This window comes from Hibiscus syriacus, unplaced genomic scaffold (assembly GCF_006381635.1).
Source record: "Hibiscus syriacus cultivar Baekdansim isolate YM2019G1 unplaced genomic scaffold, ASM638163v2 tig00111311_pilon, whole genome shotgun sequence".
NCBI classification, from domain to species: domain Eukaryota; kingdom Viridiplantae; phylum Streptophyta; class Magnoliopsida; order Malvales; family Malvaceae; genus Hibiscus; species Hibiscus syriacus.
In genome coordinates this window covers 2,052,024-2,075,654 of record NW_024063054.1, presented here as the reverse complement: position 1 = coordinate 2,075,654, position 23,631 = coordinate 2,052,024, and the positions used below count along the sequence as shown (strand labels likewise).

Below are 23,631 nucleotides of genomic sequence, written 5' to 3'. Positions count from 1 at the left end.
ATTTCTTTTCGAATTAAAGGATTTTCCCTTATAAATAATTTGAATCAAATTAATTAAACTTTAACTAATGGATCATATTCTAACTTTATATTCAATTTATAATTTTCACCACCGCGACAATATATAAGCGACTAAGTATCAATTTTGGGCGCTGTGGAGGTGTTTATCATTTCCCACACTAATCGACTCCCGAATCCTAAAAAATAATATTTGATAACGCAAATCAATTTTTGTCTTAAAAACAATTATTCTTAAATTTGTTTTTAAGACGTTTTAGGTATTGGATCTACCTAACTCAAATGTCGATGGCGACTCCTATTCAAATTAATTCAAAATCCCAATTTTCTCAAATAAAATCATAATTGTTTTTTTAAATTTAAATTGTTTAAAAAAAAAGAATGGTTATGACAGATTAATAAATCTAGAAAGGACTTTGGAAAACTATGTGGAATATATTTGAACCCGGAATTTTAATGATACAGGAAGATAGAGAAATAAAGGAATCAGTCCCATACAGAGACTGTCACTGACAAACATCCCTCGTCGGTGCTTAATTTCTTCTTCACTTTCTTGCAAATCATTCCAGAGCATCAAGTGTGGTAACCACAAAATAGTAGAAAAGAAAGGCAGTGGCTACCAAAGAGGCGCTTTAAATGAACGATTTGAAATGCAGACAAAAGGATCCACCATATCTAGCTAGGATGTGGACTTTAAAGTTGTAATTGTTAGTCACTGGCCAAAATGAGATCCCCCCCGATGCACGTGGAGCACATGTAGGTGATCAAGAAGGCAATAAGCTGATTTAGGAGAGTAAATGTCAACCTGTCGACTCTGAGATCGTTATGGTTGATGTAGCATCATCACTGCAGGGGAAGATATTAATTTTCAGTGTCACAGTTGACGTCGAGGGGAAGTTCAGAAAGGGTGCATTAAGTATACCTAAGGTCAAGAAACTAGAAAGAGAGAACATATTTTTCAATGTACTCGACCGCAAATGTGTGGAAGAGTTTGAACTAGTGGGGCTCTAGGGAAACAATTGCATTCTTTTACCTTTAGAACAATGCCTCACCGGTAATTTTATCCAGGATAAATTACCAGCCGTTCGATCAAAGAACCAGTCTCCAACAGACACTGCGATTGTCTGCATATTTATAACAAAATCAAATTTGCAAAAGACACTCGTAAATTTTGACCAATACGTGCTCATGGAGAATCTATTTGCAACGTTACATTCAAGCATTTGAACAAAAAGTTCAGAACTAAGTTTTATTAATTGATGGGACATACAGCGTTTCGAATACGAGGAGAATCTTTCTCATACTATGTATCCTGTATCTGACTGGCAATGAGCAAGTCTATGAAGAAACCATTTTGATTGGACTTTGAGGAACCATTTATAGCGTTGAGCATTTGGTTCCTGAAGTTTGCTTCAACAGGAGAAAGAAGAAAAGAGCAGTTATGGGCAATTCATCTACATTTGACTTGCCATTAAAAAATGGAGTCAAAACATGATAGAAACAAACTTGAAAAGCATCTTGCAGAACTGCATTTGTGATGAGTTACAATGAGCATGATCCCTTTTGCAGTCATGCCAGATGACGCCAGAATCAGTAGACGATGGAATTAAACTCTCTTGGGCCTGAAGGCAGAAGTTAGAGAAAATTGTTATCATACATTAGCTAACGACCTTTCCAGACTGAAGATATTAATTTTTTATCCATATTATTATTATTAAATATTATTATTATTATTATTACTATTATTATTATTATTATTATTATTATTATTATTAAATATATATTAAACATATATATATATAAATAATAATTACAGACCAATTACAACTGGACCGGCCCAGTTACAAACAAACCAGAACCGGTCCAAATCAAATCAGAAACCCTAAACATTTGGGTTTCCAATTAGGGTTTCCTAACCCTAATCTAAACCAGCCGCCTCAGCTTGCTGCCGTTGGATCTGGCAAGATCCAACGGTCCAGATGGCTCCAGAGGGAAACCCTAGGGTTTGATACCCTAGGGCCACGCGGCGCCGCCCCAGTTTCCACGCGGCTGCCGACACTTTCTCGCCGCCTCCGCCGCTGCCACGTCCCAAATGAAGACTCCAGAAGATCAACGCCAGCCGTCCATGCCATGGCTACAGGGTTTGTCACCACTGGTAGTCCGGTGACTCACCGAGACCCCATCTTCGGACTGGTCCGATGGCCACACCGGTGGTGGCTATAAAAGCCACCACCCCAACCTGAAAAAAGAAAACGAAGAAGGAAGACAGAAAAAAAAAACACAGAAAGAAAAAAAAAACTACTAAACCAACGATCTCAGTCAAACATCCAGCAACCAAAAACAGAAGGAAAAGGAAGGAAAGAAACTTACCGAAGAAGCCTCGACCACCGGATCTCGTCAGAACCTTCGAAATATCGAAGGTATTTTTGTAGATTCGCTCCGATTAGGAGCTTTTTAAGGGAAAAGAACATCGGTGAGATCCGGCCACCAAATGCGGTGAAAATAAATTTTTTCGGCCACCAAATGCGGTGGCCGGCGGTTGCATTCACGGCGGCACACGGTGGCCGACCGGTGACCGGCTTCCCTCCGATGAGGGAAGCTAGAGAGAAGGCAGAGAAATTTGTTCTCTCTCAGTTAGAGAGAGAACAGAAATGAAAAAATGAAGGCTGGCCCTTCGGGCCAGCCGGTTTTGGACCATATATAGGCCTTCCCGAACGACGTCGTTTCGAGAAGGACTATGCGCGTAATTATAGAATAGTTAAACCACGTCCGCAGTCATCCCAATTTGTAAACTTTACATTTTAGTCACTAAATCAAATTTATAATCCTTTTAATTTGGTTCTTTAATTTTAATTTTATTCATTTTAGTCCTTTATATTAAAATAATATATTTAGGATAAATAGCAGATTTAATCCCTTAATTTTAATAAATAATATTTTAATCCTTAGTTTATATTTTTAATTTATTTTATTATAATATCCGAATTTTAGATAATTTTATTTTAGTCACTAAATAAATAAAATAAAGAAATAGCATGTTTAATCCCTAATACTTTGATTAATATTGAATTAAGTTTTTAATTTTACTATAATTTAGTCATTTAATTTATAAGTTTTCATTTATTTTATTGCTTTTAAAATATATTGTTTTAGTGGTATTTTTATTGTTTTAATTTTATTTGTTTATATTTTTAAATATTTTTATGTATTCATAAATATATATATAATAAATCTGGAATAAATTTTTTAATGTTTATTTTTAATATCGAAGAAAAGGACAGTCTTAATACAACTGGATGTCCTATTCTGATATTTTTTAAACAATATTATTTAAATTAATATTTATCAATATCAAAGAAAAGAGCTGTCTTAAGGCACCTAGAAGTTCTTTTCTGATATTTTTAAATAAATAAATATTTTTTTTATATAATTTTGAAATAATAGGATTATAAATTAAATATATTTTTGAATTTTTATAATTTTAATAATAGAGACAATTTATAATTAAAAAGTACAAATTTTGGGCGTTGTAGGGGTGCTAATCCTTCCCTAAACGTAACCGACCACGAATCCCTTTTTATTATTAAGAACGAATTTTTGGTTATAAAACGCAGATCAGTTCATTTTTTTTAATTGATGTTTTTTTTAAAAACTCTTTTAAAAGAAAAATTTTTAGGTATTCGACCTACCTGATCCAAAAGGTCGATGGCGACTCACAAATTATTTTCAAAATTATTTATTCACATCAATTTCCCCGCCAAATTTAATATTTCGTGCCCGGACGAAAATCGGTTACGACAGCTTGGCGACTCTGCTGGGGATGGTCAAACTTTTAAAAATCAATTATAAATTGTCTCTATTAATTATAAATCATATATTTAATTTATAATTTTTTTTTATATATATACATATTATTTTTATAGTATTTATATATATATTATTTCATTTTTTATTTACAAGTATTCTATTTCATTATTTATTTTCTGTCAAAGGTTTGAACATTTCTCCTCACACACAATACTTGCATTGCATAACATAAAGCTCTATAATTGAGTTGTCCCTTTTAAGTGGGAGTGAAAGCGACGTCTTCGTGAGAATTTATTCTCCGTGTCATACCTAGCAAGTAACTTTCGGGGTTCATATGCTCTATGTCTTCGTGAGAATTTATTCTCCGTGTCAGGCATAGAGAAATGTATCCCCTCGAATTGAACTCGATCCACTTTAGTCTGTGATGGACTAGGATTGAGGGTTAGCAACCCAAGGGGGCACTAACAAGGACAATTCGGGTACCTTGATTCTTAGATCTGAAACCTTGCATATAAAAAAACCTTAGAAACTCTTCCGATCAGAAGTCATGCCGAAATTTTGTCCAAAATAGGTGTACACACAGGAGAAATGAATTCTGACTTTCCTATTGTTTAAATTACATGTTTATTTAAATTATTTAAATTCAGAAAAGCATGTTTAAATAAAGAATATTTATGTAAATGTTATTATTGAATTTTTTATTATGTAAACTAATTTATTTTCTTTTTGTGTGTTCTTTATTTTTCTGTTTGCATAGCATCATACATGATAAAAGGCATTGATCCTTGTGTTAATTGTCTCATTGGAAAGCCTTCATCTATGGATAAAAAGTGTTCAAATCAAGTAATTCTAAACTCAGAAGTACGACAGTGGGCTGAGGACTTACAAAGACAAGAAGGAGATAGTCTGCAGGATGATTATGTATCTGACTTGGCCAGTTATGCTCCAGTTTCACTAAAAAGAAATGATACACAAGATTTGCGAAGCATTTGGGAAAGTTGGGATTCAAACAAAAAATTGCAGTTTTATCAGACGTACGGAGACATCTCATATTTGCTCTATGTAGAAGTTGATGATGAATTACTCCGAGCCCTAATTCAATTCTGGAATCCATGGTATAATTGCTTCACTCTCAATAAAGAGGATTTGGTCCCTACTATTGAAGAATACACAACTTTGCTACATATAGATGGGGTTTTGGAGAATCGAATCTATTCAAAGTCAATTAAAACTCAACCCTTTCGAGTTAAATTAGCAAAGATTGCTGGGGTACGAGAAGAATGGGTGGCATCCCGTACAAAACAAAAAGGCGAAAGCGAAGGCATTGCTTGGACCAACATTAGAGAAATTATTCAGAGCCATCCAGATTATAAAGTACGATTCGATTTATTTGCTCTGGGTATATATGGTATGGTCATCTTCCCAAAAGTATTGGGATATGTTGAAGCTGCAGTGGTAGATTTGTTTGAACAGCTACCGAAAAAGATTAATCCTGTTTCTGCAATCCTAGCAGAGACCTTCAGATCGTTCAATACTTGTAGAAGGCTAGGAGGTGGACGATTCTCAGGGTGTACCCAGTTGTTATATGTTTGGATCCGTAGTCATTTCTGGAGGACAGAAAAGGTTTCATACCGACGCTTTAATACGGATTATTCACCATTAAAAGAATTTCTGGAGCAGGAATGGCCTAAAGAAATTAAGAAAGATATGTGGATTAATGCCTTTCGAAACCTGCAAAGCAATGACGTTGTTTGGCGAGCCCCGTGGCAAATACAAAGGGAATTCTTTTACAGGTGTGGTGATTACAACTGGATAATGCTGCTCGGATTATGGGGAGGAATTGGATATGCACCACTTCTGGTTATAAGACAGTATGAAGGTCGTCAATTTGTACCTATCACTGCTGGATTACAGTCATCTGAATTCGCATTCCACAGCAAAAATTATAAAAGAAATATCATGGAAGCCGTTACAGCTTGGAAAACAACTTTTTGTATCCGAGCTAAAGCAGCAAAAGAAATGCTAACTCCTGATTATGAAGATTGGAGATCTGTCAGAAAAAACGAAAATATTCCTCTACCAGATCAAAATGAGGATATTTCTATGGAAGATCGCATTAAGGTGGTTCCATCATAGATTGAAATCTTGAGAGCTGAGTTTGAAGCAGAAAGAGAAGGCTGGTCGAAAGAGTTAGAGCAAATGAGACAAGATAAAGCTATGTTGGGGGTTGACATTGACTTTCATTCATCACAATGTGCAATGTTGAGAAAAGATAAAGAAAAAGGTGAGGATGAGTACAGAGCCTTACAGAAAAATTACCAGGAGTTATATAAATCCCGAAAAGCATCAGGACCCAGCCAATCGACGGTACAGATGACCAGAGAATTGAATATCGAGAAAAGACGAGTTGAAGATCTGAAAGGAAAGAATAGCCGTCTACTCAAAAGCCTTGAGAAAGGAAAGCAAAAAATGGAAGATTTTGAGGTCGACAGAAGAGAGCGAATTATAAAACACAAGGCTGAACACCGCGAGATCATGAATGAAATGCATAGAGAAAGGGATCGAGCCAAAGATTTAGAAGAGATGAAGAATGACATCTTTAATAAGTTTGAAGGTGAGAAAAATATCATGTTCAAGGGATTTGAATTTGAAATGAACCAGTTGATTGCTGAACTTGAAGTCAGAGGCCAAAAGATGGAAGAATCCAATATTGAAAAAGAAAAATGGGAGCTAGAAAGAAAAAATTTCAACACCAGACTTGAGGTAGAGCAGAAAGTGGCTAGCAATTGGATGCAAAGATGCAGAAACAAAGATGTTCAAATCCAGAAGCTTAATCAAAGAACGCACGAAGCACGAACAAAACTTGAAGAGGATCTGGATCAGTCTAGAAACAAAAACTCAGAGTTTAATGCTTACATTTTGCAACTTGAGGAATCGTTGTTTCAAGAAAAGGTTCGTCTAGGACCTAATGATCTCAAAGAAAGTAATGAGGAAAATGCTTCACTGCGAAGACGCATTAGAGATCTTGAAAAAATTCTGCACAATTGTCAAGTCAGAATCACTGAGTTAGAGCAAACTCTTGAAGGAACAAATGAACAATGGCAAAAGTCAACTGAGTTCTATGTTGAAAGAAGTGAAGAAAGAAGTAATATGGTGTTCGAGGCCATGGTACAAATGAGCGAAGTTGCTAGATATGTTGGGGAACTAGCTGTTGAAGCCAAAATAATTGAGCATCACGTTGATCCAGTTTCTAAGTGCGGAAAGAAGGTGTCATGGTTAATGAAAGAAATTATAGAGCTTAATAGGAAAGCTACGCCTTATCTGTAGTTCTGAACTATTATAAAGAAACTTTTGTATGCCGATGAAAGTTGTTCTATGACAGTTAACTTTTTGGGATCAATATCTTTTTTGCATACATACATTTTGCATACATTCATCATTCATTTCATAATTTTCGCTATGAATTATTTTATTTATTAAGTTAAAATTCATTAATTAAAAGTTGAAAAAAATAATATTAAAAGATTTTTCAATCGCAGTTACTCTGGCCAAAAGAGAAATACTACATCACTACGGTACTAGACAAGCTACTAAGAGAATTATGGAGGATAAAATACAGCGTATTGAAGAACAGCATCATAAAGAACAAGAAGAAATGAGAATGAAGTTGGAAAAAATTGAAGCCAATATTGCAAATTCACAAGACAGTATGATGAAGAAAATAGAGGATATGTTTAAAAGGCAGGCTATTATTGGAAAAATGCCTGAAAATCCTGTATCTTTTGATCAAGAATCTATGTATCCTCTAGGTTTTCCACCAGAACCAATTTATCATTCTGGTACTACACCTATACAAATCAATGCTCGTATATCTGCATTACAAGAAGTCAAACCACATGAAGATCAACAAGTGGATCCTGCATCTTCAAGCAAAAATCCGCTTATATCAGATGTGAAAATAGGGGATCTTAATACTGATCATTTGATCCCGGATTTGAATGAGCTGAATGAGAAACAAAAAGTAAATGAAGAACTGACCAGACAGATCAAGAACTTAGAAGAACGAATGAAATCCGTGGAAATAACTGAATCATTCTATGGGTTTGATGCTAGTGAGTTGAGTTTGGTTCCAGACCTAATCCTCCCCATCAAGTTCAAAGCTCCCGAATTTGATAAATATGACGGTACTACATGCCCTTCATCCCACATTACTATGTTTTGTCGAAGAATGGCAGGATATGTGAAGGATGAGAAATTGTTAATTCACTGCTTCCAGGATAGTTTGACAGGACCGGCTTTAAAATGGTATACTCAATTGACCAAAGCCAATATTAGATCCTGGAAAGATTTGGCTAAAGCATTTTTAGAGCAGTATCGCCATGAAACAGACATGGTCCCCGATAGATGGACTCTCCAAAATTTGGAGAAAAAGAATAATGAAACATTCAGACAGTATGCCCAGAGATGGCGTGACACTGCGGCCCAAGTTCAACCACCTTTGTCAGAAAAAGAGGCCACAGTAATATTTGTTCATACCTTGAAGGCTCCTTATTTAAATCATCTAATGGGGAATGCAACCAGAAATTTTGCAGATTTGGTCATTTCTGGAGAACTCATTGAAAATGTCTTGAAAAGTGGCAAGATTGAATCAAATGATGGGTCTAGTTCCAAAAGACCTACGTACCGGAAAAAGGAGAATGAAGTCAATAATGCAAATTCTTACAGCAAAGATTCATCGAAAAGTGTTACAATAACCCAGCCAAGGGTTAAGAAAGAGGAAACAAACACTAATCGAACAGAGTCCAGAGGATCTCGAAAGGAAAATTAAAGGTTGTCTTTTACACCTTTACCAGTACCGTATGCAGAGATCTATGATTCGCTGTTAAAAGCAGATGTTATACGGCCTTATCCCTTGGTTCCCATGCAACCACCATTCCCTCCTTGGTATGATACAAAGGCACACTGTGTTTACCATGAAGGAATTACGGGTCATTCCATTGAAAACTGTTTAGCATTCAAAAGGGTGGTTCAAAATTTGATCAACACTGGGAAGTTGGAATTCAATACATCATCTGCATCAAATCATCCATTGCCAAATCATGGAGATAAAAACGTAAATGCAATTCAGGAAGAGAACAGAAAGAAAGCAAAGACTGACATTTCTGAAATTAAATCTCCGTTTGTTTGGGTATTCCAGCAACTCTCTTTAGCCGGTATAATTCCACAACAATTCAAGCCAAAGCAGAATGAAGGCAAGAATTATTGTGAATATCATCAGGAGAAAGGGCATAAAATTCAACTATGTCCTGAGTTTAGGGATTTGGTGCAAAAATTGATGAACAACAGAGAAATAGAATTCTTTGAAGAATAACCAAAGAAAAAAGAAGATGATGTTTTCTCATCAGAGGATTCTAAACCAAGTCAAAGAATAAATGATCCTGTGATCATTAATGTGAAATCATCTACGGCGATTCCTGCACCAATAAAGCCGAAAGTAGTTATTACCACTCCTCTACCATTTCCATACAAAGATACCCGCAGGGTACCTTGGAATTATACTACCAATGTTTCAATGGTAGGAGGACCTGTTTCTTTAGAAAAAACAGAAGAGAAAATACAAAGCCTGAGTACAACATTGACGTCTGAAGCAGTGAGCGAGGTCGGTTTCTTTACAAGAAGTGGGAGATGTTATTCTCCCGAAACATCCAATGCTTCAGAACAAGTGAAAGCCAAAGGAAAAGCCATGGCAATACCTCAGAAGGTATTTGAGGATGAATCCCTTCCAGCATTTAATGAACCTGTGACAGAAAAACAAGCTCAAGAATTTTTGAAATTTTTGAAACATAGTGAGTATAGTGTGGTTGAACAACTACAAAAACAACAAGCGAGAATTTCTATTCTTGATCTATTGATGAATTCAGAAGCACATAGAAATGCTTTGATGAAAATCCTCAATCAAACATTTATCCCCGAAGATATATCCCTCAATAAACTTGACAGAATTGTGGGACATATAGCCGCTGACAATTACATAACTTTCACAGATGATGAAATACCGGAAGGCGGAATGGGGTCAGTAAAAGCTTTGAACATCACGACACATTGTCATGGTCATGTGTTGCTAGGAGTATTGATTGACAATGGGTCTGCTCTCAACTTGATGCCTCTAGTCACACTTCAAAGAATGCCTCTGGATCAATCACACATGAAGAGTTATCAGAATGTAGTGCGAGCATTTGATGGTACTCAAAAAGAAGTGCTTGGGAAAATGGAAATACCGTTGTTAATTGGCCCAGTCGTGTACAATATTGACTTTGTGGTGATGGACATCCACCCCACATATAATTGTTTATTAGGGAGGCCATGGATTCATTCAGCAGGAGCCGTTCCTTCTTCATTACATCAAAAATTGAAATTTGTTGTTGATGGACAACTAATATGCGTCAGTGCTGAAGAAGAAATCATTGCGTCTGTAACAAGCGATATTCCATATATCGACACCAATGATGAGGCTCTTGAATGCTCTTTTCGAGCTCTTGAATTTGTAAATGCAACCTTTATTGCAGAAGGAAGCAAAATCCCATATCCCAGATTGTCTGATTGCACCAAGATGACGCTACGACAAACTTTAGGCATCGGAGCTAAAGCTGGGAAAGGTCTAGGAAAGAATCTTCAAGGGATTTCAGTTCCTATCAGAATAAAGATGAAAAAAGACCGTTTTGGGCTAGGGTTTAAGCCCAATCTTCAGCAAAAGAACAAAGAGATGAAAAGAAGATGTGAAGACAGAAAGGCAAAATTGAAAGGGGGAGAAATCCTTTGGGAACACATGTCATTCCCACAGTTGAAGACCATATTCAGATCAGGGGGAACAATTAATGTAGAGCAGCAGCTTGTTGAAGCCTTTAAAGAAGAAAAGTTGACGAAAGATCAAGACATAGTTGAAAAAGCTATGAATGGATTATTTATCAACATGATCATGAATGACAACAAGACTGGCAAGTACTTGGATAGGATTCGCCCATGTTTTCCTGGAGAAACACTCACCAATTGGACCGCTGAAGATCTTCCTATAGTTTTTAATATTAATACAGAGTAATATTCAAAACTAATCTTTATGTTTAGCTCAAAAATATGAAAACTTTTTGTTATCTTGTAAAAGAAATTATGTTAAATATAAGAAATTTTCTTTAAAATTTTCAGATGGCAATCATTCTTTACATTTTATTACATTTTTACATTTCATAAATTTACTATATTCTTTCGGAAATATGTCCGACTTAAATTTGCAGGTGTCACCATGTTAATAGCATGTGCATTCCTAAATTTAATCCAGTGATAAATTTAGAGCATCCTATATGTCTGGAAGAAATCAATGGTTGTGAGGATGAACTGGAATGTGATATTCCTACTGAACTATTAAGATTGGTAGAAAAAGAAGACAAACAAATTCTACCCCACAAAGAAGAGGTTGAGACTGTGAATTTGGGAACAGATGAAGAAATAAAAGAGGTGAAAATTGGTACCACTCTGACAGTCCAGATAAAACAAGAATTGATAAATCTCCTTCAAGAGTTCAAAGATATCTTTGCATGGTCTTATCAAGATATGCCCGGTTTAAGCACAGATATAGTGATACACAAGCTTCCAATCAATCCAGAATATAAACCGGTCCAACAAAAGCTCAGAAGAATGAGGCCAGAAATGTTGTTGCAAATCAAAGAAGAAGTGATGAAACAGATCAACGCAGGTTTCCTACAGGCATCTAAATACCCAGAATGGGTAGCCAACATTGTTCCCGTACCAAAGAAAAATGGGAAAGTTCGAATGTGTGTGGATTACAGAGATCTCAACAAAGCTAGTCCGAAAGATAGTTTTCCCTTACCCCACATAGATACATTGGTAGACAATACTGCAGGACATGCATGGTTTTCATTTATGGATGGATTTTCAGGATATAATCAGATAAAAATGAATCCTGAAGACATGGAAAAAACAACATTTATAACCATGTGGGGCACATTCTGTTATAAAGTGATGCCATTTGGATTGAAAAATGCAGGGGCAACATATCAAAGAGCCATGGTAACTTTGTTTCATGACATGATGCACAAAGAGATTGAAGTATATGTAGATGACATGATTGCTAAGTCCAGAACTGAAGAAGAACATATTCAAAATCTGAGAAAGCTTTTCCAGAGATTGAGGAAGTATCAATTAAAGCTCAACCCCGCTAAATGCACTTTTGGGGTAACTTCTGGAAAACTTTTGGGATTTGTGGTCAGCAAAAAAGGAATCGAGATTGATCCAGATAAAGTAAAAGCAATTCAAGATCTTCCACCACCCAATACAAAAAAAGAAGTTCGAGGATTTTTGGGAAGATTAAATTATATATCTCGGTTCATTTCTCAATTAACTGACAAATGTGATCCAGTGTTCAAATTACTTCGAAAGAACAATCCTGAAGTCTGGAATGAAGAATGTCAAGAAACTTTGGATATTATTAAGAAATATTTATCCAATGCCCCAATTTTAGTATCACCAATGCCTGATAGACCATTAATTCTCTACTTAACGGTCTTCGAAAATTCGATGGGATGTGTACTAGGACAGCATGATGAATCAGGAAGGAAAGAAAAAGCTATTTATTATCTGAGCAAGAAATTTACTGATTGTGAAGTTCGATATCCACCAATACAAAAATTATGTTGTGCTTTGGTGTGGACTACTCGAAGACTCAGACAATATATGTTATACCATACTACTTGGTTGATATCAAAACTTGATCCTTTGAAATTCTTAATGGAATCACCAGCTTTGACAGGCAGAATGGCTAGATGGAAGATGTTATTATCTGAGTTTGATATTGTATATGTCAACCAAAAAGCGATAAAAGGAAGTGCCATAGCTGATTTTCTGGCCAGTCGTGTATCAAATGATTATCAGCCTTTGAACTTTAATTTTCCCGATGAAGATCTGTTGTGCATATCCATGAATGAAGAAGTCAGAACAAATGATGAATTTGCAACTTGGAAGCTTTATTTTGACGGAGCATCTAATGCTTTGGGACGAGGAATTGGGGCAGTGTTAATTTCTCCAGAAAATGTTTATTATCCCTTTACAAGTAGACTGGAGTTCTTTTGCACCAATAACATGGTGGAATATGAAGCTTGTATCATGGGGTTGAAAGCAGCTATAGAAAGAAAAATCAAATTTCTCAAGATATATGGAGATTCATCGTTAGTGGTGTATCAATTGCGAGGAGAATGGGAAACAAAAGATCCCAAATTGTTGGAATACCGAAATTTTACCCTCGAATTAGTGAAAGAATTTGAGAGAGTTACCTTCAATTATCTCCCTCGAGAAGAAAATCAAATGGCAGATGCTTTGGCTACATTAGCTGCTATGTTTCAGGCAACTAAGAAAGTTGATATGATGCCAATCAAAATGCAAGTATATGAAATTCCTGCACATTGTTATAGTGTGGAAGAAGAGGTAGATGGTAAACCATGGTATCATGATATCCTACAATATATCAAAAATCAAAGTTATCCACAAAATGCATCAGAAATTGATAAAAGAACTTTGAGAAGAATGGCTGCTGGATATTTTCTTGATGGAGAGATTATGTATAGAAGAAGCAGTGATCAAATGCTATTGAGATGTTTAAATACCAGCGAAGCTCGAAATGTCATTGAAGAAGTACACAGTGGAATATGTGGAACACATGCAAATGGTCTTTCCATGGCCAGAAAAATAATGAGATATGGATACTATTGGGCTACTATGTACACAGATTGCATTGATTATGCAAGGAAATATCATAAATGCCAGATATATGCAGACAAGATTCATGTACCCCCATCTCCTTTACATGTAATGACAGCACCCTGGCCATTTTCTATGTGGGGAATAGATGTCATTGGAGCAATTACACCAAAAGCATCGAATGGACATTGCTTCATCCTTGTGGCAATTGATTATTTTACAAAATGGGTTGAAGCTGCTTCATATACTAATATTAAGAGGTCCACAGTATGCAAATTCATAAAGAAAGAGATAGTTTGCCGATATGGCCTACCAGAGAGGATCATTACAGACAATGCTCTGAACCTGAACAACAAAATGATGACCGAACTTTGTGCACAGTTTAAGATCAAACATGCAAATTCAGTGGCATATCGTCCAAAGATGAATGGGGCAGTTGAAGCAGCAAACAAGAACATCAAGAGAATCATTACAAAGACCACTGAAACTTACAAAGATTGGCACGAAAAGTTACCTTTTGCTCTATATGCATACCGAACTACTGTTCGAACATCTACTGGGGCAACGCCTTTTTCTTTAGTCTATGGGATGGAAGCAGTATTACCAATTAAAGTTGAGATTCCATCGCTTCGAATATTGAGAGAAATAAAATTGGATGAATCTGAATGGATCCAAGCTAGATTTGATCAATTGAACCTTATTGAGGAGAAAAGATTGAAAGCTGTTTGCCATGGACAGATGTATCAAAAACGGATGATGAAGTCTCATGACAAAAAAGTACATCCAAGAGAATTCCAAAAGGGTGATCTAGTACTAAAAAAGATCTTGCCTATACATAAAGATTTCCGTGGGAAATGGATGCCTAATTGGGAAGGGCCATACGTTGTGAAAAAGGCTTTTTCCGGAGGAGCATTGATCTTGGCAGAAATGGATGGAAAAATTCTGAGAAATCCAATAAACTCAGATTCTGTCAAGAAGTATTATGCTTGAAGAAAAAAGAAAAAAGAAAGAAAAGAAAGAAAATAGAAAATGAAAAAAAAAGAGAAGAAAAAGAAAGGGGGTCAAGGTGAAAACCCGCAAAGGGCATCTTGTAACCAAAGGAAGGATTTGAGTTGAAAACCTGAAAAGGCGGCTCAAATGCAGGTTGATATTAGGCATATGGTAATTGAACTCTCTTAAGATTTTGACAGTTTGGGAGAAATTTCACATCTACAAGCATTTTGACAACGTTTGAGATCTTCCAGACAAAAGCTTACATCATTACTCTAAATTGTGTCAACTTGATTAATTTAGAAATACTTATGCTTATAATTTGTAGAGACATTTGAATTTTTATTCTTATGCTTGCCATAACTTTGAATACAATTATATCTATTTCAATTTCAATTTATTTGAGATTCAATTTATTTTTGGAAATTCAATTTATTCTTTTCTATTGAATTAACATAATTTTGAAATAATTTAAAGATTTCTGAATATCACTTTATGTTAATACTTTTGAATACATGGAATACAAAGTAAGCAAATCATCACTAGCTTAAAGCCATGAACATCAAGATTATTACACGGGATCCTACCGACAACAAAGTCGAATCCGCCAAATCTACTCATCAATTGCTCCAACCGATCACCATTCAGTTCTTGCACATCTGTTTTCAAAAATATACTAAGACAATAGAAGGTGATCTTTGCAGCACTGATTCCAACAAAAGGAAAAGACATTGATATCACTGGGAAATATGTCTCTATACAGATCCTTGTGTATGGTTTTTAAAGAAAACTAGAAGTATTTCCACCTCATCAGGTTCAAGTGGAGCAACTTTATTCCTTCCAACCCATACTAGATTCCATTTTCAGCACTCATCAAGAAAATACTTCTGGACACTCAAAAGAAGGCCATCATTTCTTTGTCAATGGAAAAGCATCAACACATGGAGGAAGTAGAATAAGAGAAAATCTGTTCTTAATTGGCAGAATTAAGAATATAGCCCTTTTTAGTGTAGCAGCATGGAAATGCTTCGAATCTACAAATTCTGGCTTTACATCGAATAAGTACTGTGATATCCCAGTCCAAACATTAAATAGAACAAATGAATTTGTTAATAGCATCTTCTGGAAGTGTTCTTTGAGTTATCTGACCTGGTTTAGCAGAACCAATCATTGAATTGGGAAGATGAATGTGCTCATAGCATCTTCTGGAAGTGTTCTTTGAGTTATCTGATCTGGTTGGACAGAACAATCATTGAGTTTAGAAGATGAATTTGCCAATAGCATCTTCTGGAAGTGTTCTTTGAGTTATCTGATCTGGTTGGACAGAACAATCATTGAGTTTAGAAGATGAATTTGTTAATAGCATCTTCTGGAAGTGTTCTTTGAGTTATCTGATCTGGTTGGACAGAACAATCATTGAGTTTAGAAGATGAATTTGCCAATAGCATCTTCTGGAAGTGTTCTTTGAGTTATCTGATCTGATTGGACAGAATCAAGCATTGAGTTTAGAAGATGAATTTGCCAATAGCATCTTCTGGAAGTGTTCTTTGAGTTATCTGATCTGATTGGACAGAATCAAGCATTGAGTTTAGAAGATGAATTTGCCAATAGCATCTTCTGGAAGTGTTCTTTGAGTTATCTGATCTGATTGGACAGAATCAAGCATTGAATTTGGAAGATGAATTTGCCAATAGCATCTTCTGGAAGTGTTCTTTGAGTTATCTGATCTGGTTGGACAGAACAATCATTGAGTTTAAAAGATGAATTTGCCAATAGCATCTTCTGGAAGTGTTCTTTGAGTTATATGGTTTGGTATGAACCCAAAAAACCAATCATTGAATTTGGAAGATGAATTTGCTCATAGTAAAAATAAGGATACTCAATAGCATCTTCTGGAAGTGTTCTTTGAGTTATTTGATCTGGTAAGAACTACAGAACCAATCATTGGAATTAAAAGATGAATTGCATGATTATCTTCATTAAGAAGCTTATTTTCAAGCTTCTTCTGCTTCTTCCTTTTCAAAAATCATAGCCCAAGTTTTGCCTTTGCTTGTAATTGGGATCATTGCATAATGACTTCCTATCTTTTACTAGAAGAAGTACATCAGCAGCCTTAGTCATTTAAGCAGCACATATAAAATTTGCCAATTCTGCAATTGATGAATCTGGACCACATTTCTCCAGGGCTATTGAAGTTTCAGCCCATGAGAATCCCATTTTTGTCAAGTATAACAGTTTATTCTCCTCATCAGAATCAGAATTCAAGATTTCTCGGTATTAGAAGAACTATCGATATCTGTGAAATCATCTTGAAAGGTCACTTCATAATCAGATGAATTGTTATCAGAATCAACATGTTGCCTGAATGCAAGCTTTTCAAGAGCCTATACTATTGAGTTTTATTCTCAAGAGGTTTTGTGACATTATATCTACATCTACATTTGTCAAAGATGATATATTCTTTGATTTGAAAAAGAAAGATCTATTGGGTTTTTACAATTGAAGAAATATTCAATTCACCAATCTGAAATCAAATAACTTAACATTCATGCATCATATTTTAGGTGTTTACAAAAATAGGTGCATTTTCATTCATTTTTATTCTTGTTGAATTTTTAACAGGAATTTCAAAGATTTTAGCAAAGATTCAAATCTATCATTTGAAAGATTAGCTTTTCCAGAGAAAGTTCATAATGAGAAGAACTCATCTGAAGAAGGAAGAAGAAGTTCATAATGAGAAGAATTTGTTCAACCTTTTACCTGAATCCATCATTTGATGGATCAACTTTTCCAGAGAAAGTTCATAATGAGAAGAACTCATCTGAAGAAGGAAGAAGAAGTTCATAATGAGAAGAATTTGTTCAACCTTTTACCTGAATCCATCATTTGATGGATCAGCTTTTCCAGAGAAAGTTCATAATGAGAAGAACTCATCTGAAGAAGGAAGAAGAAGTTCATAATGAGAAGAATTTGTTCAACCTTTTACCTGAATCCATCATTTGAGGGATCAGCTTTTCCAGAGAAAGTTCATAATGAGAAGAACTCATCTGAAGAAGGAAGAAGAAGTTCATAATGAGAAGAATTTGTTCAACCTTTTACCTGAATCCATCATTTGATGGATCAGCTTTTCCAGAGAAAGTTCATAATGAGAAGAACTCATCTGAAGAAGGAAGAAGAAGTTCATAATGAGAAGAATTGTTCAACCTTTTACCTGAATCCATCATTTGATGGATCAGCTTTTCCAGAGAAAGTTCATAATGAGAAGAACTCATCTAAAGAAGGAAGAAGAAGTTCATAATGAGAAGAATTTGTTCAACCTTTTACCTGAATCCATCATTTGAGGGATCAGCTTTTCCAGAGAAAGTTCATAATGAGAAGAACTCATCTGAAGAAGGAAGAAGAAGTTCATAATAAGAAGAATTTGTTCAACCTTTTACCTGAATCCATCATTTGAGAGATTAGCTTTTCCAGAGAAAGTTCATAATGAGAAGAACTCATCTGAAGAAGGAAGAAGAAGTTCATAATGAGAAGAATTTGTTCAACCTTTTACCTGAATCCATCATTTGAGGGATCATCTTTTCCAGAGAAAGTTCATAATGAGAAGAACTCATCTGAAGAAGGAAGAAGAAGTTCATAATTAGAAGAATTTGTTCAACCTTTTACCTGAATTCATCAATTGATGGATTATCTTTTCCGGAGAAGTTCATAATGAGAAGAACTCATCTGAAGAAGAAAGAAGAAGTTCATAATAAGAAGAACTTGTTCAACTTTTTGTATAATTCTATCGCAGAAGGAGATAGATTAGCATCAGCCTTTCTAGAAAAAGTTCATAATGAGAAGAACTCATCAAGAGCTTATTCAACCTTTTGAATGACTCTATCACAGAAAGGAGGTCATCATCATCCCCAGCAGAAAGTTCATAATAAGAAGAACTTATCTGGAGAGAGAGAAGAATTTATTCAATATCTCCATTATGATCAAAGTAAAGTCAAAATGGATAAAAAATTTTAATATCTTTTCATCTTTGCCCTATTCTTGTTAACACAAGAATGAGCAAAGAGGGGCAGCTGAAGATATTAATTTTTTATCCATATTATTATTATTAATATTATTATTATATTTATTATTATTATTATTATTATTATTATTATTATTATTATTAAATATATTAAACATATATATAAATAATAATTACAGACCAATTACAACTGGACCGGCCCAGTTACAAACAAACCAGAACCGGTCCAAATCAAACCAGAAACCCTAAACATTGGGTTTCCAGTTAGGGTTTCCTAACCCTAATCTAAACCAGCCGCCTCAGCTTGCTGCCGTTGGATCTGGCAAGATCCAACGGTCCAGATGGCTCCAGAGGGAAACCCTAGGGTTTGATACCCTAGGGCCACGCGGCGCCGCCCCAGTTTCCACGCGGCTGCCGACACTTTCTCGCCGCCTCCGCCGCTGCCACGTCCCAAATGAAGACTCCAGAAGATCAACGCCAGCCGTCCATGCCATGGCTACGGGGTGAGTCACCACTGGTAGTCCGGTGACTCACCGAGACCCCATCTTCGGACTGGTCCGATGGCCACACCGGTGGTGGCTATAAAAGCCACCACCCCAACCTGAAAAAAGAAAACGAGAAGGAAGACAAAAAAAACACAGAAAGAAAAAAAAACTATTAAACCAACGATCTCAGTCAAACATCCAGCAACCAAAAACAGAAGGAAAAGGAAGGAAAGAAACTTACCGAAGAAGCCTCGACCACCGGATCTCGTCAGAACCTTCGAAATATCGAAGGTATTTTTGTATATTCGCTCCGATTAGGAGCTTTTTAAGGGAAAAGAACACCGGGACCGTCCTTAGGACGGTCCGATCTATCTATTAGGGTGAAAATAAATTTTCCCGGCCACCAAATGCGGTGGCCGGCGGTTGCATTCACGGTGGCACACAGTGGCCGACCGGTGACCGGCTTCCCTCCGATGAGGGAAGCTAGAGAGAAGGCAGAGAAATTTGTTCTCTCTCAGTTAGAGAGAGAACAGAAATGAAAAAATGAAGGCTGGCCCTTCGGGCCAGCCGGTTTTGGACCATATATAGGCCTTCCCGAACGACGTCGTTTCGGGAAGGACTATGCGCGTAATTATAGAATAGTTAAACCACGTTCGCAGTCATCCCAATTTGTAAACTTTACATTTTAGTCACTAAATCAAATTTATAATCCTTTTAATTTGGTTCTTTAATTTTAATTTTATTCATTTTAGTCCTTTATATTAAAATAATATATTTAGGATAAATAGCAGATTTAATCCCTTAATTTTAATAAATAATATTTTAATCCTTAGTTTATATTTTTAATTTATTTTATTAATATCCGAATTTTAGATAATTTTATTTTAGTCACTAAATAAATAAAATAAAAGAAATAGCATGTTTAATCCCTAATACTTTGATTAATATTGAATTAAGTTTTTAATTTTACTATAATTTAGTCATTTAATTTATAAGTTTTCATTTATTTTATTGCTTTTAAAATATATTGTTTTAGTGGTATTTTTATTGTTTTAATTTTATTTGTTTATATTTTTAATATTTTTATGTATTCATAAATATATATAATAAATCTGGAATAAATTTTTAATGTTTATTTTAATATCGAAGAAAAGGACAGTCTTAATACAACTGGATGTCCTATTCTGATATTTTTTAAACAATATTATTTAAATTAATATTTATCAATATCAAAGAAAAGAGCTGTCTTAAGGCACCTAGAAGTTCTTTTCTGATATTTTTAAATAAATAAATATTTTTTTTATATAATTTTGAAATAATAGGATTATAAATTAAATATATTTTTGAATTTTTATAATTTTAATAATAGAGACAATTTATAATTAAAAAATACCAATTTTGGGCGTTGTAGGGGTGCTAATCCTTCCCTAAACGTAACCGACCACGAATCCTTTTTTATTATTAAGAACGAATTTTTGGTTATAAAACGCAGATCAGTTCATTTTTTTTAATTGATGTTTTTTTTTAAAAACTCTTTTAAAAGAAAATTTTTTAGGTATTCGACCTACCTGATCCAAAAGGTCGATGGCGACTCACAAATTATTTTCAAAATTATTTATTCACATCAATTTCCCCGCCAAATTTAATATTTCGTGCCCGGACGAAAACCGGTTACGACACAGACAATCCGAAACTTCTGTGTTTGACAATCGAGTTCAAGAGGTCTTGAAGTTTAGTGTATGAATTCTTGCCGATCAAGAAATCGGGAAGTTTACCGAAGTTGGATCCGTTTGGCTATTACAAGTATTTGACACTCTCTTGCACACCCTGAAATTTCACAGAAATTTAATATTAGCCAGAAGAAAACTTATGTTCTACTTATTTTCATCAATCCAGAAAGCCAAGAGAGGTGTACCTGTTAGGTAACCACACCCCCAAACATATCCCTTAAGGTATGTCCACCAGCTACATTGGTTCTGCATAGATGGTGGAAACCGTGAATTAAGACTATTTTTACAATTGATCGTAACCTACTGTAACCAAAAAGGAGAAGAATGGAGTATACTTCATTCCGTATCAAGGGACACCACTTAGACGTTTTACTTTTGCAGGTTGGGGAAACAAATCCTTATGTTCATCAGAATGAAGAATGGAGGCTAGACCCCCAGCAGAGAATACAGAATGAAGAGCCTGAAGCACAATCAAATCTAACATTTAAAAGATATGAAGAACTAGAAGGAAAAAAGAGCACGCTAAATGCAAAGCCTGCTCGGCATTCTGCATTCCGTTGGCCATTAATTCATCCATAGCAACAGACCAGATCCTTTCTTTTAAAATAAAGTTGGTTAGCATGGAAGCGAAATCATAGAATACCATGAATGCCTCACCAAATTACAATATTAAAAAGTTCTATAGAACTCAAGCTACAGGAAAAAAAACAATCTGTTCTTAAACTGAGTAGTTATTAAAGAACTCGACATATTATTCTTTACACCCTCCCCAATTTTTTTTTTAAAAAAAATGAAAATCCCCACTTGTCTATTTATACGTGTCTTACCATGACCACATCAACTTCGAATGGTATAACACCATCCACCTCCCTAAGAAAAATATAAATTCCTAAAATTGGCTACAAGGATATCAAACAGCTAAAGACTCTACCTTGACATAGGAAATGTCAAATGACTTAAGAATCTAAGCCAAAAAGGATCAAAAATCAATCTTAATTAGGGCTATGCAGTGTTAAAGTCTGTTAATCAAACCTCAAAATGGATGTGCCAGCTGTTTAAACCAGACCCGAGACACAAGAAGTAAATGATATATGAAGTTTCTGAAATTACTAGCTAATTGAATGAGAAGGGATCCATAAGTGAGCTGGCAACAAGGGAAACTACATCGTTTTCCAACAACGAAAGTCTCTCTCTTTAGCTTTAAGTTCTTCAAACCCAGCTTCAGACCGTCTCAACTCTCAAACCAATCCCAGCTACACTCCAAAAACTCAAAACCCACATCAAAACTCCCTTCATCGTTTCCTTTTTCTCCCTTGTTTTTTCACTCCCCTGTAAATTACAGTCAACTTTACCAACCAAGGATAAAAAAGAAGCTCTCTTTTTTCTGTCTCAGAGAGCTTGAAAAGCTTTACAAGAGAGATAAAACCTAAAAGTGAGGATGAGAGAGGAAACTTTTTTTAATGGAAATGATTGGTATTGTTGGCCAGAAATTTCAGTTATGATTTTGAAGTCGACGATGGATTCTTCGGGCCTAGGCTTGGAAAACTCGCGTATGTTCCCTTTTGTTAAGCCTGTCAGGTCCGTAGCCTAAACTACAGCATTTTTCAGAGAAGAAGCAATTAGGGGTTCGAGATTGCCATTTTTGGCGTGCTGGATGGTTTGGGAGCGCTTAACGACCTCTGTAGCGATTAAGGCGAGTTCATTCACGATTCTCCCTAGCTGATTCAATGAACTCATGGCGCGTTTAATTCAAAGCATCATCTATTCCTCCCCCCCCCCCCCACCCCCCAAAAAAAAAGGTAATTGAACTCGAAGTTAAACAGCCATATAGAAATAGAAGGAAAGTTTGAAGAAAGCGAGAGGTTTAAAACGAGAACTAGAAGCAGCAACTTGTATCCTAAAAACCAATGTTTCAACTTTCAACCGAATTCAAGGCAACGTGGTTTTTGTCTTGCCCATGAAAATTGCAAAGCAAGCAACGTGGAGCCCTAATATTTATTTCCCGTCTTCTTGGGCCTGCTTTAGCCCAAATCCCGAATGGAGAAGCCGTTATGTCGGACTTCGTTGGTTTATCTATAATATATTCCAGCTCAGTTGATAGAACACAAGGTTCTTAATCTTGAGATTGTGGGATTGAGTCCCATGGAGGGTATTTCATAATTTGGAGGTCTCCTACGGAATCTGCTCTCAACCTAGTATTGGGGTTAGCCTACTATCTTACCTCCCCTTATCCCATTACATATGGGAACAAGGGACAACCATATTTATATTCCTCACATGATCAATCTTAAAATACAAAACTCGATAAATACAGTTTCATTTATCTATAATATTTTCCATAATAAGATCAATAATTTTTAATTGAAGTTTTTTGAATTTGAGTATCGAAGACTATAGTTTAATCTAATAAAATATAATTAAATGCAAAACTCAATGAATAAAATTTCATTTATCTATGAACATATGATGCCATTTAAGTTACTTCTGGTAGAGTTAAGAGAGACAAAACAGTGGCTTAGATAATACTGTTTCATACTGAAATTTATAAGTGTGTATCCCCGGAATGTGATTTTGTTCCATATACCCTCGAAAGAATAATAACCACTTGGCCCCTATTCCATGTTCTGTTTATGAAATGCAATGCAAATCATGCACCAATCTATTACCTATTGTCTTTATTTTATTATTTGGCATCTAGAGGGAAAAGAGGTGGCCAACATGCATGACAACACACTTGTTTTATTTTAGGTGCCAAATTTGGTGCATTTTGCTGAGCAAACCAATCACTGAAAACGACAGGCAACAGAAAGTAGGATGGC

General features: G+C 35.4%; 1 long non-coding RNA gene across 1 annotated transcript; it reads right to left on the bottom strand.

Annotated features, from left to right (window-relative positions):
- Window positions 1-1,284: 1,284 nt before the first annotated feature.
- LOC120158368 lies at window positions 1,285-21,468 on the bottom strand. Its single transcript, XR_005519228.1, has 4 exons — window positions 21,148-21,468; window positions 20,998-21,058; window positions 20,858-20,909; window positions 1,285-1,639 (listed from the first exon to the last, which is right to left on the bottom strand). It is a non-coding gene; the product is annotated as an uncharacterized LOC120158368 (long non-coding RNA).
- Between the last annotated feature and the right edge of the window lie 2,163 nt (window positions 21,469-23,631).